Below are 17,509 nucleotides of genomic sequence, written 5' to 3'. Positions count from 1 at the left end.
AGTTAGTGGAGTTACCTGGGTACCACAGATATTTAATGGCGGAACCTGGAAAGCTACTTGGTTAAATTATAACTTTTTTTTTTGTCCTAAGTAAACCAGGTGGTTATCTGAGTGGGTGGCACTGAATATCAGCAGTGCCTGGGTAACATATGACTCCTCCCACTCTTTGGCCCTGGACCACCCTGGCACTAACCTAATAGCGCATGGCGGTTTCCTCAGATTTTCAGTGGCACTATCTGGTTATATCACATTGAAAATCTGGAGATAGCTGAATATTGGTCCCATGGTTGTTTCCCTAAATCAGTGCTGGAATCTGTTGGTGGGAAGATTTTGTACTGTTGTCAGGCAGGAGGTAAGAGCAGTATTTTAGGATTTTGGGCGGAATCTTCCCGATGATGATATCACCAACTTTTGCCCTATTTCCCAGGGCCGCCGAGAGGGGGGCAGGGGGACAAAATTCCCCGGGCCCGGGCCTCCAAGGGGGGCCCGGCACTGCAGTCCCCTCCACCCACCCCCCTCCGTCCACCACTGGGCCGGGCCCCCCTGAATTCAAATCATAGCGCCTCACCTTGACCTCGTTCCATGTGAAAGGAGCGCAGCAGCGGCAGTCTGCAGATTGCCTCCCTTCGAGCCTTCCCTCCCTGTGTCCCGCCCTCGTCTGACGTAACTTGTGCGAGGGCGGGACACAGGAAGGGAAGGCCCAAAGGGAGGTGATCTGCACACTGCCGCTGCTGCGCTTCATTCACACGGAGCGAGGTCGAGGTGAGGTGCTATGATTTTAATTCAGGGGGGCCCGGCCCGGTGGTGGACGGAGGGGGGCGGCGGGGCCCCGGGTCCGGCCCAGTCTCTCAGCGGCCCTGCTATTTCCTATTTGCCTTTTACCTCCAAACTAATGAACATAAGAACATAAGTGTTGCCATACTGGGACAGACTGAAGGTCCATCAAACCCAGTATCCTGTTTCCAACAGTGGCCCATCCAGGTCACAAGTACCTGGCAAGATCCCAGAACAGAAAAACAGATGTTATGCTGCTTATACTAGAAATAAGCAGTAGATTTTCCCAAGTCCATCTTAATAATAAAAGTCAATCAATCAATAAACAAATTAAAATTTAAATGGCTGCAGGGGATTGGATGTGTGAGTGATGCTTGGATGGCTACTCTGGCCGGTGCCAGGCAGACTTTGCAGCTCTGTGTCCGTATATGACAATCCAGTTTAGGATAAGCTGGAAAGGGTTTCAATGGCAACTTCAGTAGCTGGAACCGAGGACAGTGCGTGGGCAGACTTTTATGAACTGGGTCCCGCAAATGACAAGACGGATTTGGATAGGCTGGAGTGGGCTTTGATGGCAACTCCAATAGATGGAACATAAGGATAGAGCTGGGTGGACTTCCACGGTCTATGTCCCTGAAGTGCCGAAGAAAGACTCATGATAAAGTATATAATATCACATTCATTGTTGAGTTAATCATGAATTGATAATGAGTGTGACTGTTGGGCAGACTGGATGGACCATTCAGGTCTTTATCTGCCGTCACTTATTATGTTACTATCACCTGCCTACAGATTTTATTTGCGCCTTTTATTTGTTTCCTTGTCTTATTTGTTACATTATGTGTTATTATTGTTTTAACATTGATTATGTATGTTTTAATTGGTACCCACCTTGGCTCAGGCAAGCTATAAATAAACAATAAATACTTGTACAGTTGCACAATACTCGTTGTAAACATTTATGTCACACTACCAGATGTGCACAGTGCTGTAAAGATGGGCCTAAGAGACAATCCTGCTAGTTGACAAACATTGAGGACTGATGGAAGTCCTAAGGAATGAGATACTATGGTACACTGTGAATTGGGATCTTTTTACATAGAAGCTTGATGGCAGATAAGGGCCAAATGGCCCATCCAGTCTGCCCATTTTCGGTAACCTCTAACTCCTCCTAAGAGATCAGTCCCCCACTTTCTTAAATTCTGACACGGTCATGGCCTCCACGACCTCCACTGGGAGGCCATTCCACGCATCCACTACCCTTTCGGTAAAAGAGTATTTTCTTAGATTCCTCCTAAGCCTATTTCCTCTTAACTTCATCCTATGCCCTCTCATTCCAGAGTTTTCCTTCATTTGAAAAATGCTCCCTACTACCATTGAGGTATTTAAACGTCTCTATCATGTCCCCTCTCTCCTGTATCTCTTCCAGTCTGTGCATGTTGAGGTTCATAAGCCTGTCCTTATATGCTTTAAGACAGAGACCACTGACCAATTCTGTAGCCGCCCTCTGGACCGACTCCATCCTGTTTATATCTTTTCATGGATGCAGTCTCCAGCCTTGCACGTAGTACTCCAAATGGGGTCTCACCAGAAACTTACACGAAGGCACTATCACCTCTTTTTTTCCTGCTGGTCATCCCGCTCTTTATGTACCCAAGCATCCTTCAGGCTTTGACCGTTGCCTTTTCTACCTGTTTGGCCACCTTAAGATCATCAGACACAATCACCCCCAATGCCCGCTCTTCTTTCATACACAGAAGCACTTAACCCCCCCCCCCCCCCTCTATATTGTACCGTTCCCTTGGATTTTTGTAACCCAAATGCATGACCCTGCATTTCTTAGCATTAAATCTATGGTCCAGTAATTGGCAACTAAAATTTCCTCAGGATCTAAAGGAGAAAGCTGAGGGGGGGGGGGGGGGGGAGTAGAAAAGGAACAGAATGTATTTGCTTATTACAATTAAGCAACATTTAATTATCTTACACTATTGTTGATGTTACTGACATTTTAGTGTTACTACCTAGTGAGTTTTGCACATTATACAGTAAAATAATGTCATTCAAATGATACAATTAACAATGTGTTAGAATGTTGCAGTTACTGTGACTGTTCAACCCCCCCTGGATACTATATATGGTGCTTTGAATTGCGTTCATAAATTGGGGTGCTTGCCCAATTCGCACAAGCAACTTAATTGAATAACAAGCCAATCAGTGCCAATAATTGCATAATAACAAGTAATTAGTGCGCAAGGAGTTGCTGAGAAAAAAGCAAAAAACTCTAGGGGGTTACTTTTATGCCTCACCCTATAGATCATATAGAAGAAGGGAGAGGTCATGGATTTGATATTTTATAACTCATATCCTTTGCCAATTCTGATTCCATCAATGTGATTGAAGTTGTATTATATTGTAAGCCACATTGGGCTGCAAATAGGTGGGAAAATGTGGGATATAAATGCAGCAAAATAAATAAATAAATATGTATACAGCCTTGGGTGAATATCTTCATAAATGCATAAATAAAATATAGATATACATATAGACACTCACCTACGAAAGAAATGCAGCCCAAGACCCATAAAATGCGGCAGAAAGGTACAGAAATATTTCCCATTGTTTTGGGTGCCACGGAGTTGATCAAAAGAATTTCCAAAACTAGATAAGTTGCCTACACATGTTACATCTTATGAACTCCGGAGGGAGCCTCTCTTTGGCGCAAAGCAAGTACTACAGCGAATGTTAACAGTAAATTTAAACGATTGAGATTTATTTGTTTGTTTCTTAGGATTTATTTACCGTTTTTTTAAGGAATTTACTCAAGGCGGTGTACAGTAAAAATATTCAAATAACAATACAAAGTGGCAAAGGAGAGTAAAAAGGATTTGTCTGCCAAGTTGGAGATAGCAGCACATTGGAAAAGACAAATGGGTCCTTCCATCCAGAACTGGAAAGTGCGGATTCAGACTTTAACTGAATTGGAAAAGTTGACGGATCGGAGGAGTGGAAGGTGCAAACCAGATGCACTGGAGTGGAGGCATTTAGATGGACTATAGACTACTGACACTGTTAGACAAGAGAACCTATTAAGATAAGAGGAGTGGTGAGGGGGGGGGGATGGGAGTGGGGAGGGGGTGGGAGGTAGGGGAGGAAAACAATATACTGTTGGTTTGTTATTGCAGTTGTGGATTTTGTTATATATGAGAATTTGTAGCCTTGAGGCTACATGAGTTAATGTGATGTATACTTTTCAAAGTGTGAAATAAAACTTTAAATTGGAAAAAAAACCCAATACAAAGTGTATACTACTTACGTCAACACAATATGAATAGAACATTTTAATTGATAGTGAAGGGTATAAGCAAAGATGAAACATACAGATAGGTAAGAGCGTAAGAAGATTAAGAAAGTAAGGCGACTGATTTAAAGAAAGTTGCATATGAGGTCAGAGAGATGGTTAAATATTGTCTCAGCTAGGGTAGGAGTGGTAGATGATGCTCTACATATCCTGTCTTAGGAAGGAGGTTCATTCCTGTCACGGTATGTTCAAAACTAACCCGTTTGGAGAAATTGCCCCCTAGAAAGTGATATAAGGATATACTTTGAGTCATATTTTCAAAGCACTTAGACCTATAAAGTTCCATAGTAACCTACGGAACTTTGTAAGTCTAAATGCTTTGAAAATGAGTCCCAGTGAGATGATATATAGGTCAACAACAATATGGAGATACTTATTGGATTAACTTAATATATGTAACTTGTTTCTTATCTATTAGCCTTTATTTCTGTGCATTCCAGTATACTAACTCAAGAGATATATACAAAGATGCTAATGATCCAGTCCAAGGCGGGAGGTTTTAAACCCGTCATTCTGAGGTATCTTGGTACCCACAACGTTGACTTCATATTGTAGCAGCTGATGCTACACTTACCATCATGCACTAGAATGTAAATTCAAGAAGCAGGAAGGCTAAAAATCTTCCTAGAACTGGCTCATTTGGTAGCTCTCTTTCTATATGTAAATATGAGAATGAATAGACCAATAGGTATGTATATGCCATAATGATTTTCTGCCACATCATGAATCTGGAACCTTCTTGAACTTGTGTCCTTTTCCCCAGAGCTGCTGGAGCAGAAAAGGACCCTGACCCTATACCATTTTTTATTTTTAGAAAATGACTACAATATTTATATACTAGTAAAAGAAGCCCATTTCAGAGCAAATGAAACGGGCGCTAGCAAGGTTTTCTTCACCAACACCCCCCCCCCCCGGCCAACCCCTTCGTTGTTCTGGCATTGCTCCGCCCCCAACATCATAACATTTGACGCGATGGCGGGGCCCGGAGGATTTCCCACCCCCCTGCCTCCCTGCTTGCCAACCCCTTCGTTGTTCTGCCATTGCTCCGCCCTCGAGGGCAGGGCCCGGAGCAATTTCCCCCCCCCCCCCCTCCGCCTCCCTGCCTCCCTCCCTGCTAACCCCTTTGTTGTTCTGCCATTGCTCCGCCCTCGAGGGCGGGGCCCGGAGTGATTTCCCACCCCCCGCCTCCCTGCCTCCCTCCCTGCCAACCCCTTCGTTGTTGTGCCATTGCTCCGCCCTAGAGGGCGGGGCCCGGAGCAATTTTGGTGGCTTCACCACCACGAACCTTCGAACCTTTTTGAAGGAAGTCAGAGCTTGGCTTCACTGACGTCAGTGTCCTCAGAACGTTGAGGGTGAGTTTTATTATAGTAGATATTCTCTCTCTCTCTCTCTCTCTCTCTCTATATATATATATATATATACACACTTTTTTTAGGTCACCTTTGAAATTCTAAACTTTGGCTCTTCCTGATCAAAGCCTTGTCAGTTTTAACCAAGTTTGTTGTGGTAAATGTTTAGAAATCTCTTTGTCTGGTCTGTGTGTCTTGACTAGATTATAAAGGTGATGCAGCCAGGGCTGTTTCCTGTTTCTCTATACTGCATCATTGAAGGGGGGCAGACTCAAGAAAAATGCCAGGAAGTATTTTTTCACGGAGAGAGTGGTGGATGCTTGGAAAGCCCTCCCGCGAGAGGTGGTGGAGAGGAAAACGGTAACGGAATTCAAACATGCGTGGGATAAACATAAAGGAATCCTGCTCAGAAGGAAGGGATCCCCAGAAGCTTAGCTGTTGGTGGGAGGCGGGATTGGTGGTTGGGAGGTGGGGATAGTGCTGGGCAGACTTATACGGTCTGTGCCCTGAAAAAGACAGGTACGGTAACGGAATTCAAACATGCGTGGGATAAACATAAAGGAATCCTGCTCAGAAGGAAGGGATTCCCAGAAGCTTAGCCGGTGGTGGGAGGCGGGACTGGTGGTTGGGAGGTGGGGATAGTGCTGGGCAGACTTATACGGTCTGTGTCAGAGCCGATGGTGGGAGGCAGGACTGGTGGTTGGGAGGTGGGGATGGTGCTGGGCAGACTTATACGGTCTGTGCCAGAACCGGTGGTGGGAGGCGGGGCTGGTGGTTGGGAGGCGGGGATAGTGCTGGGCAGACTTATACGGTCTGTGCCAGAACCGGTGGTGGGAGGCGGGGCTGGTGGTTGGGAGGCGGGGATAGTGCTGGGCAGACTTATACGGTCTGTGCCAGAGCCGGTGGTGGGAGGTGGGACTGGTGGTTGGAAGGCGGGGATAATGCTGGGCAGACTTATACGGTCTGTGCCAGAACCGGTGGTGGGAGGCGGGGCTGGTGGTTGGGAGGTGGGGATAGTGCTGGGCAGACTTATACGGTCTGTGCCAGAGCCGGTGGTGGGAGGCGGGGCAGGTGGGTGGGAGGCGGGGATAGTGCTGGGCAGACTTATACGGTCTGTGCCCTGAAAAAGACAGGTACAAATCAAGGTAAGGTATACACAAAAAATGGCACATGTGAGTTTATCTTGTTGGGCAGACTGGGTGGACCGTGCAGGTCTTTTCCTGCCGTCATCTACTATGTTACTATGTATTACTATTTTATTTCTTTAAAGGTTCTGATTGGATGATGGCAGTCATGTGATGCATTGCCAGCGTAACAAGAAGGAATTTTAATGGTGTCATGACCTTTCATGAGCACCCAGGCATGCTGTAAAGAAAAGCATGTCTTAAAGAGTTCCTGGAAAAAAGACTTGACTTTTAGTGCAAGCGAGAGAAACCACGAGGGCGGATTAAGCAGAAACAGCATTTTCCTAGTTTTCAGGCAGGATCTGCTTTTCATGCATGTTGTCTTCTTCTTCCTGTTTATTTCTTCGTGCCAGTCCTGAAGCTGTGGTAACTTCTTCAAACTGAGCCCTTGTGCTGCACAGCAGTGAATGGAGATGGTAAAGTCCACTGTACATAGCAAGGCGAGACACAATGCAGTGAGGAGAAATGAATTCACTTGGTGGAAATTTTGGAGAGTGCATTTGCTGGCCTGGATTTTGTTGAAAGTTGCTATAAGGTTTTTGATAGTAGCACTTGCTAAATAGAATGAATGAATCAAAATCAACCTACTCCTCCTGAGAAGCTCCATAGAACTAAACAGCGAGCAGCACCCTTCCGTGGTGCACATTAATGAAAAAAAAGACCACAAAAAAGTGGAAAGAACACAAAAGTCCCACGGGATGGACAAGGCCAAAAGCAAGAAGTGGGAACTGGATCGGGCTCTTCAAAACCAGACTCGGGACTCTCAACGCGAAATTAAAGACGTTTAAGGTTACTCTTGTTTTTGCCTGTGCACATTAATGAAAACAGTTTCACATAGGTGAGCGGGAGGGGAAAGAAGTGAACACACATCTCCCCTTACGTTCCTACCCATAACCTCCACTCTCTAGACCATAGGAGCCAACTTTTCAAAATTATTGGGGGTGCTAAACCCAATGGAAATAACCCCTCACTGGACACATACAAGGAATTTTCTCAATATTGGGGGTGCTCAAGCACCCAAAGAGTCGGCTCCAATGCTCAAGACAAATCCCTCCTTTCAGTACCCTTCACCACCACCGCCAACTCCAGGCTCCGCCCTTTCTGCCTCGCCTCACCCCATGCTTGGAACAAACTCCCTGAGCCCATACGCCAGGTCCCCTCCCTGCCCATCTTCAAAGCCCTGCTCAAAGCCCACCTCTTCAATGTCGCCTTCGGCACATAACCACTTTACCTCTATTCAGGAAATCTAGACTGCCCCAACTTGACATTTTGTCTTTTAGATTGTAAGCTCCTTTGAGCAGGGATCGTCCTTCTTTATTAATTTGTACAGCGCTGTGTAACAGTTAAGTAGTAGTAGTAGAAAGAGGAAAAAGGAAGGTTATAAAAGAATGAGTATAGAACAACGCAAGTTTACTTGATTGGTGAAAAACAACAGACTAGCAAATAGGCCCTGAAAAAGAGAGTTAAACGTTACATAGTAACTTAGGGGGTCCTTTCACTAAGCTAAAAGTGACTAGTACACCTTTATGTACGGACCGGTTTACCCAAACACCTTAGGCCAGGGGTTCCCAAACTTTTTTTAGCTCATGGCACCCTTAGGGTCTGAGCAATTTTTCGCAGCATCCATCCCCCCTCCCCTAGCCACATGGGTCTCCGCACCCCACCCCCGGCCACATGGGTCTCCCTTTCCCTGCAGCCCCCTCTTCCCAGAAAGTCCAGCACACCATTCCCTGCAGCCCCTTTCCTCCCATAAATCCAGCACACCTCTGCCTTCCACAAATCCAGCATCCTTAGTTACCTTCCTTCCTGCAGGTCCAGGATCACTGCCGCTTCCTTCTCCTTCCCCCGCTGCTATGCTTGCAGCTTATATTTTTGGGCCGTTTGCGATTCACACAGGCAGGCACTCCGGGGCCTTCCCAGTCTGCCGTGTCCGGCCCTCTCTGATGCAACTTCCTGTTGTGAGGGCCGGAGGCGGCAGAGGGAAGTCCCCGCAGTGCCTGTGTGAATCTCGGATGGCCCGAAAATGCAGTGGCGGCGGGGGAAGAAGCGGGAAGCAGCAGATTCTAGACCTGCGGGAGGGGAAAGTAGGGAGCGATGCTGAATTGTGGGTGGCGGGAGGGAGGTCAAGATGTCTAGTCTAGTTAGGGCTGTAACAGCTCATGGAAACAGTGACCCCAGTTTCAGTGGGACAATAAAGGACATTGATTAACTGAATGGAATATTTAAGTACCAGTTAGAAGCAGCTCAGTGAACACATGGCAGACAGAATAGCTGTTTTATTGTCCAAGGAGACCTCTGAGGTTATCATAAGGTAACTTTGCAGTAATCGCTGAGCAGGGGTGTAGTTAGGAAGGTGACCTGAAGGTCAAAGGCATTTAGAACTAATTGCTGCTGAACATTGGAATTAGTTGTCTTTGGAGTTAATGTATTATTCCAACCTGATGGCTTTTAGGAGAGGTGTGAAGACATTTCTATTTCTAGTAATTTAAGAGAAGGTTGAGCTAATGGATTTTATTGGATCTGATTGGTTATTTTAATGCTTTCTTTTTCTGTCTGCAATTGTTGTTTTACAAATGTGAATCATTTTGAATGATGTATATCAATAAGATGGTATATAGGGGCTATTCTAATAATAATAATAATAATAAAAACAGGGCCAAATTTGCAGTAACTAAGGCTAAATATTGGACCTTACTCTGCAGAAGCTGCAAATGTAACACGGTTCTTATTTTTCTATTTATTTATTTGTTGCATTTGTATCCCACATTTTCCCACTTATTTGCAGGCTCAATGTGGCTTACAGTATGCCGTAATGGCGATCGCCATTTCCGGAATAAGAAATACAACGTATTATTAAAGTTCATAAATGTAAAGTAAGTTGGATAAACAGTTCATTTCAGGCATGAGAGATGGGGGGGGGGGGGGGGGGGTAGGATGTTAATGTTCATTGGTGACAAATTGATTGAAGCAATCAGGTGTAGAGAATTCAGTTTTATCTGGTTCTGATAGAGTTTAGATGTTAGGTCATTTATGATGGTTCATTATTGTATGTCTTCTTGAACAGGTTAGTCTTTAGTAACTTCTGGAAGGCTGTTAAGTCGTGCATTGTTTTTAAGGCCTTTGGTAGTGCATTCCATAGTTGCGTGCTGATGTAGGAGAAGCTGGATGCATATATTGATTTGTATTTGAGTCCTTTGCAACTGGGGTAGTGGAGGTTCAAGAATGTGCATGCTGATCTTTTTGTGTTCCTGGTTGGTAAATCTATGAGGTCTGACATGTATGCCGGGGCCTCGCCATGAATGATTTTATGAACCAGGGTATAGATTTTGAACGTAATTTGTTCTTTCAGAGGGAGCCAAAGTAGTTTTTCTCTTAGGGGTTTGGCGCTTTCGTATTTCGCTTTTCCAAATATGAATCTGGCTGCAGCGTTTTGGGCAGTGTTTCTATTGCAGGTCATGTGTTGACCTTCTCATTAACATGCAGAAGTGCTAAGTGCCTCGTATTTAGGAGATGGCAAGTCCCATGTTAACTCTGCATTAGTTAGCATGCAGTAAGTGCCAAATGCCTTCCATGCTCATTTCACCCATGCTACGCCCTCAACACTAAGGGCCCCAATGTGCGGAAATTCTGAGTTACTGCCTGGACCGTGCAGCAATTTCATTTTTTATGCGTGCTGTAAAAAATTTTAATTTTCTGGCGCATGGGCGGTAATCGGGCAGTAATCAGTATTTTACATGTGCAGATCATTACTGCCCGGTTACCACGTGAGACCTTACCGCTAGGTCAATGGCTGGCGGTAAGGTCTCAAACCCAAAATGGACATGTGGCAATTTTCATTTTGTCATACGTTAATTTTCGCAAAAATTTTAAAAAGGCACAGTTGCGCCAAAAAATGATTCTGCATGCGCCCAAAACACGCGTCTACTACCGCAGGCCATTTTTCAGCAGGCCTTAGTAAAAGGACCCCTAAAAGCACTTAATGCCCGGTTTACCACATGGTAATTGGTAAAGTACAACAAAGCCCCTTACGTGGCTGTGCACTAGAACGAACGTGTGATAAACCGCATCTTAAGTGCTTAACACGTTTTATTAAAAGGGCCCCATTTTAAAAATTTGAAATAAATTCAATAGTGGGAAATGTTATATGAGATTGAGAGCATAGCCGCTGAGAGGGGGGGGGGGGGGGCAGGGGGACAAAATTTCCCAGGCCCGGGCCTCCAAGGGGGGCCTGGCGCCGCAGTCCCACCCACCTTCCGTCGTCGAACGTCTGCCCCTGCATTGAAATCACAGTCTCACCTCCGTGAAAGCAGCACTGCAGGCAGCAGAACGCCTCCTTTCGGCCCTCCTTCCCTCCCTGTGCCCCGCCCTCACGGAAGTTACGTCAGATGAGGGCGGGACACAGGGAGGGAAGGAGGGCTGAAGGGAGGCGTTCTTCTGCCTGCAGCGCTGCTTTCACGGAGGTGAGACTGCAATTTCAACGCAGGGGGCCTGGCCCGGTGGCGGATGGGGGGTTAGCGGCGGCAACCTCGGGGGGTGGAGCAGTGGCTGCAGCGACCTCGGGGCAGGTGGCGGGGGGAGTGGCGGCGGCGAGGGCGGCAGGGGCAGGGCCCCGGGGGCGGCCTTGCCCCGGCCCAGTCTCTCGGCGGCCCTGATTGAGGGCATACCTGCAGCTAGGTTTCTGCGACAGGTAGCAGGCTCCCAATACAGATTATGAGTGGCAGACCTGGTGGAACATGCAGGTCTTAGCTGGATACACCTGGTGAGCCACTAGGACAATTGGAACAGAAGACCTGGTAAAACCTGTGCTGGAAAATGGTGGAATGAACTGCCAAAGGCCATTGGATTGGAACAGGATTTAACTGCTAAAATCTGGTTGTTTCTTGTTCAAGAGACTCTTTTTTTTTATTTAGAAGTGATGAGGTTGGGGGCTGTGACCCCTGGGGAGAAGGAAATTCGTAGGTTTTTCTCTGAGGATCCAGGAAAATGCTAAATTTGGTGGTTTCCTGTTTGAGAGATGTTTTCAGGACTTTTATTTTTTTTTACATGTTGTGTTATGATCATTTTGTGTACACTTTATTTGTAAACCACTTTCTGAACAAATAACCATTTGATTGTTGGCATAAGTGGTAAATTAATTTTGAAATAAAGGTAGAGGTAAAGATAACCAGTTGTAGGAGGCATATTCCTGCTGTCAGCTGGGTCTGCCTGGCAGATTGATAGCAGCTGGGGTTAGATTTCCAGCTGTGGATGGGATGAAAATAAAATGTGTCATTCTGGGTCAAACAGAAGATTCATCAAGCCTAGCATCCCGCCTCTAACAGTAGCACATCCTGGATCATTAGGAGATACTCAGCAGATCCCAAATGGAAGATCCACTCCTTGTCTCTTAAGAGGCAGCTTTCACCAAATCTGTTTGGCTAATAATTGTTTATGGACTTTTCCTCCAGCAACTTGCTCAAACCCATTTTAAAGCCAGTTTTATTAACTGCTTTGACCACATCCTTCAGCGACAAATTACAGAGCTTGACAGAGGGCGATTCAATAAGCCAGGGAGGTGCTAACGTTTACGTACATGTTTTGCATGTAAATGTTTAGAACACTAGCATATATGTGTACATACTATACATACCAATATTCCACCTAAGTGCTATTCTGTAAATATATGTCTAAGCACATACTCACAAAGGGGGTGTATACAGGGGTGGAGAATGGGTGAGACATATGTGTGTCTCTCACTAAAACACGTAAAATACAGAAGGCTGTAAGTTATGCGCATCGCTGCCTCACACAGGCGCTCACATTACACCAGCTGTTTGGCTTGTGTAACAGCAGGCACCTATCATCATCATCAACTTTGTTTCATATTTATTTATTGTACATTTATACCCCACGTTTTTCCCCACAGTTGTGCAGGCTCAAAGTGGCTTACAATGCATGAAATAAATACAAATACAATAAAATTAATTAGAATAGAAGGAACGGGGAAGAAGAAGAGAGTCTAAAATGGTCCGATAGAAAGGACTGCAGGCGATACGTTGAATCCATGGAGTTGGCTGACAGGCGACCAGACACACCAGGATGATCTCGCACGAAGTTGCTCCTCGACCGTCCACTCCTGCTCCCAGAGCTATAGGTGCAACGACCCACTCATTTGCAGACATCCTCAACGGGAACAGCAGGAGACAGAGTGGGAGTTAACCAATCAGGCCGGTGTCGCAGCTTGAGTCGGCAGGGCAGGGCCCAACGGTGCAGCTGCAATGATCAACAGCCAGCAACCGACCGAGCAGCAGGCCAAGGACGGCGGGAGACCCGCAGCGCTGAAGAAGCCAGTGGCCCGGAGGAACAGACAGAAGGCCACAAAGTCATGAGTACGGCTAAGCTGTTTACAATCTCACCTAGGTGCGCCAATACTGGGCTATGTAGTGGCATGGGGGTCCTGGGCCCCCCAACTGCTGTTCCTCGAATGGCTGGTGACGATGCCCAAGCCCCACCAGCCAAAGAGATCCAAGGCCCGAACTTCCCCTGGTGTGAGAAAGTCGGCAGCATGTTTTCTAGCAGCCAACACCAGCACTCCGCACATGCTCAGTTCATGCGTGTGAACTGAGCATGTGGGAGGAGCGCCAGTGTTGATGTTTTGAAGCATGCTGCCGACTTCCTTACACCAGGGGAGGTTTAGGCTACAGCGTTATTTGGCTGGCAGAGCTTGGGCATCCCGTCAGCAAAGGTAAAATTTTTAATGGGGGGGGGGAAGAAATGGAGTCGAGGAGAGAGAAGAAAGGAATGGGTGGCCCTAGTCCCCCCTCCAAAAAATGCACTGCTTGGTATGCCCCTGCTTTGGTGGTGCGGCGGGATGGGGTTGCCCACTAAGCCTGCTTTTGTCTCTTGGTGGCCCTCTTTTCTGGTGCCCATTTTTGAGCATGATTTATAGAATTTCTTCCTAAATTCCTATCCTCTAAATGGCAGCACCTACTTATAGAATTGCTCAACCCCGCCAAGTGCAAAAATAGTTCATCCAATTTGTTTTACATCTGGTACCTTTTAGTTTCATGCAATGTCCCATAAGTCCTAGTATTATTTGAAAGGGTAAATAGCTGTTCTCCAGTAACCTGTTCTAAAATATGCATGATTTTATAGACCTCTATCATATTTCTAGAAACATGACGGCAGATAAAGGCCAAATGGCCCATCCAGTCTGCCCATCCTCCGAAAACCCTAACTCTTCCATTTCCTAAGCGATCCCACGTGCTTATCCCATGCCTTCTTAAACTCTGACACAGTCCTCAACTCCACAACCTCCACCGGGAGGCCATTCCATGCCTCCACCACCCTTTCTGTGAAATAATACTTTCTTAGATTACGCCTAAGCCTATTCCCACATAATTTCATCGTATGCCCCCTCATTCCAGAGCTCTCCTTCATTTGAAAAAGGCTCTCTTCCTGTACATAATGCCCTTGAGATATTTAAACGTTTCTATCATGTCTCCTCTCTCCCTCCTCTCTTCCACCGTATACGTTTTTTTTTAGTAATCTTTTTTTGTTTTGTTTTTCTTACATTTGTATCCCGCGCTTTCCCACTCATAGCAGGTTCAATGTGGCTTACATATTATATACAGGTACTTATTTGTACCTGGGGCAATGGAGGGTGCCCATAGTCACAAGGAGCTGCCTGTGCCTGCAGTGGGAATCGAACCCAGTTCCCCAGGACCAAAGTCCACCACACTAACCACGAGGCCACTCGCTGTTCAAGACAGCTTACTAATTTTGTGGCCGCCCTCTGGACCGACTCCATCCTGTTTATATATTTCCGTATGTGCGTTCTCCAGAACTTCTCATAGTACTCTAAATGGGGCCTCATAAGAGACTTCTACAAGTGTACTATCACCTCCTTTTTCCTGCTGGTCATCCCTCTCTCTTTATGCAGCCAAGCATCCTTCTGGCTTTGACCGTCGCTTTTACTACCTGTTTGGAAGCTTTAAGGTCATCAGACACAATGACCCCAAGTCCTGCTCTTTCTTCATACACAGAAGCACTTCTCCCCCTTTCCTCAGTTTCTTGTGACCCAAATGCATGACCCTGCATTTTTTAGCATTCCATCTTAGTTGCCAAATATTGGTCCATTCCTCCAGCTTCGCCAGGTCCTTCCTCATGTCATTCACACTCTCCAGGCTGTCCACCCTTTTGCAGAGTTTGGTATCATCCACAAAGAGACAAACCTTACCTATCTGAGTTGTCTTCTCCACGCCAAGGAAACTTATCCTGTTCAGCCTTTCGTGCCTATTTATTTATTGCATTTGTATCCCACATTCCCCCACCTATTTGCAGGTTCAATGTGGCTTACATAGAATTGTTAACATTGTCATATCAGGATATCAGATACAGTTAGTATCTTACATTTCTCACACCCCCTTTTTCACTTCCTTGCTCTCTTGTTACAGCTGAGGGACCTGGGAGAAAGTACTGCTGAACTGCCACTACTTCCTTTCTCTCTCAGGGGTCCTTTTACAAAGTCGTGCTAGCGGTTTTAGGGTGCAGTAATCATTAGCACATGCTAAACGCTAGCGACACCTATAGAAATATATGGGTGACTCAATGTTTAGCACGTGCTTATTTTTAGAGTGCGCTAAAAACACTAGCATGCCTTTGTAAAAGGACCCCTCAGCTAATTGGTCACTGTGCTCCAGAGAACCAGTCACAGGAGGCACAAGCCAGCAACAGGTCTACAGGGCTTCCTCCAGGGTCCTAGGGCTGCTAGGATTCAGTGACCCAGCGAAGTATGTGGGAGCTCCTTCAATGAGTTGCTTTCTCTTTTTCCCGTCCACATAGCAGTCTCTGCTGCTTCTAACCAGTGCATTTTTTCTAGTGAAAAAGGTGACGGGTACTCAAATGCTAGGCCACCTTTCAGGGGTGGGGTGATCACTGAGGGACCCACCCCACAATAGCAAGGTCCCCTGCAACCAGTCAGACAAGGCAAAATTGGTGTGTAGAGCCTGAGCTCTTCCTTAAAACTTGACCATGAGTCAATTTTAGCAGACAGTGGAAAAGGTGCCGGTACTCAAGTACCCCCTCAAAAAAAGCCCCGCTTCTAACATAACATCAGGATTTATATTCTGCTGTTATCTTCAGACCTGGTGCAGCTGCAGTGTTCATACAGACCTAAAACCAGCCCTGATGCAGGACAGTCTGAAAGACATCTCAGGAAAAAACCTTAGGAGGACATCTTTCAAGAACAGAAAATCAGTTAAAAAATGTTTTAGCTACTTTCCTTTTCTTGTGGTCTGACTCTTCTCTGAACTTTATCAAACAGCTGGTGGAAAAATATGTAGCTGTGAAAAACAGAGTGGCGGATAATTTGACTTTATTCTAATGTAAAAAAATCCAATATGGCATAAAAAAAACATCCCCAGGGCATCTGTTTTTGATTATGTAGTGTGCATTCACCCATACCTGTTCTGGTGCAAAAATGAAATTCAATAAATTAATTTTGTGTAGAAATTCAGTATATAGAATGGTCTGACTCCGTGTTCAGTGATCTCATTTTCCGAGCTCTTTCATGCACTATGCACATGAGATAGATATTAATTTTTTCCTGATTACTTTTATTGGGTTGCGCACTCAGCCTCCCTTTGAATTAAAGAGACTCTTAGCACATTTGTATTGGATTAGCCAATTGGAAGAAAGAAAAGTTTAAAAATTGCCAAATTCATGTAATGTCGCAGATGAAAGCAATGTACATGATTCAAGTTTAAAAAAATATCATAAAGCTTCAAATCATAGGCAACCTCAGTTTCACAAGTAACTCACTGCTATTAACACAGTTGAGAGATGGCCAACTCTGACCCTCGAGTACCACAAAGATGTCAGCTTTTCATGATTTCCTACAAGATATTTGATCCAAGGTCCAGAAGCTGACCATTTTGCAACATGAACCTTTCAAGGCCATCCCAAGGACTGTATGAGTGGTTCAGCTATACAGGGCACAAGGGAAATGGCTCGCAAAAATCCTCCCCCATCCATTATTTCCCCTGTGGTAGCTGTACCACAGTGGGTGGGGCAACGGTATAGGTGTGGCACACAGGCAGGGCCGAGAGGGGGGCAGGGAAGATTCCCCGGGCCTGGTCTCCAAGGGGAGCTCAGCACCAGAAGGTTCTGCTCCCTCAGTCTGTCTGTCTCCTGCTGCTATGTGTCGGGAGGGACCCAGGTGATTGCATTAATGTGATAACCCAGGTCCTGGCACACAGGAGCAGGAGTGACAGACTGAGAAAGGAGCAGACCCAGGAAGGTAAGGGGGCGGAAAGTTATTTAAACAAGCTTATGGAGGTAATATTTACCTCATGGTGGTCAGTGTTTTTTTTTAAATGCTTGCCGTCACAGGCGTTTTTATATCTGGATATTCAGTTAAAATGGTGTCAGTGGATGCAATTTTAGCTCATTAATGGAAAATAGCATGGCTGTTTTCCAGCCTGTTGGTTTGCTGTTGCTTCCTGATATTCCTTTTCACTTAATACCACGTTCCCACAGCTAAGAGGGATTCAGTAAACAAGCTTTGCTATCATGTGATGTACCCTTGTGGTCTGCGCCATTAAGCTCCTCTTCTCTTCTGAGGGTAATATTATAGCAGGTCACCTGTTTCAAGAGGATAGGTTGCCTTCTCTGCAGAAGAAATTTCTTCATTATGGGTTAACTTAATGACAGATAATGCGTTGCACCTATTTGAATGACTTTAACTGTGCAACATTATCGGCCATGTTAAGTTAATGCACGACTACTTCCAGTGTGTTAACTGCAAGGTGCATTCCCCACCCCTGTACGAAAGGACCCCGGGTTTAAAAGGGCAAGTCAGTGTC

This window comes from Microcaecilia unicolor, chromosome 6 (genome assembly GCF_901765095.1).
Source record: "Microcaecilia unicolor chromosome 6, aMicUni1.1, whole genome shotgun sequence".
Classification (NCBI taxonomy): domain Eukaryota; kingdom Metazoa; phylum Chordata; class Amphibia; order Gymnophiona; family Siphonopidae; genus Microcaecilia; species Microcaecilia unicolor.
The sequence above is the reverse complement of the archived record's forward strand: the minus strand, read 5'-3'. Positions refer to the sequence as shown.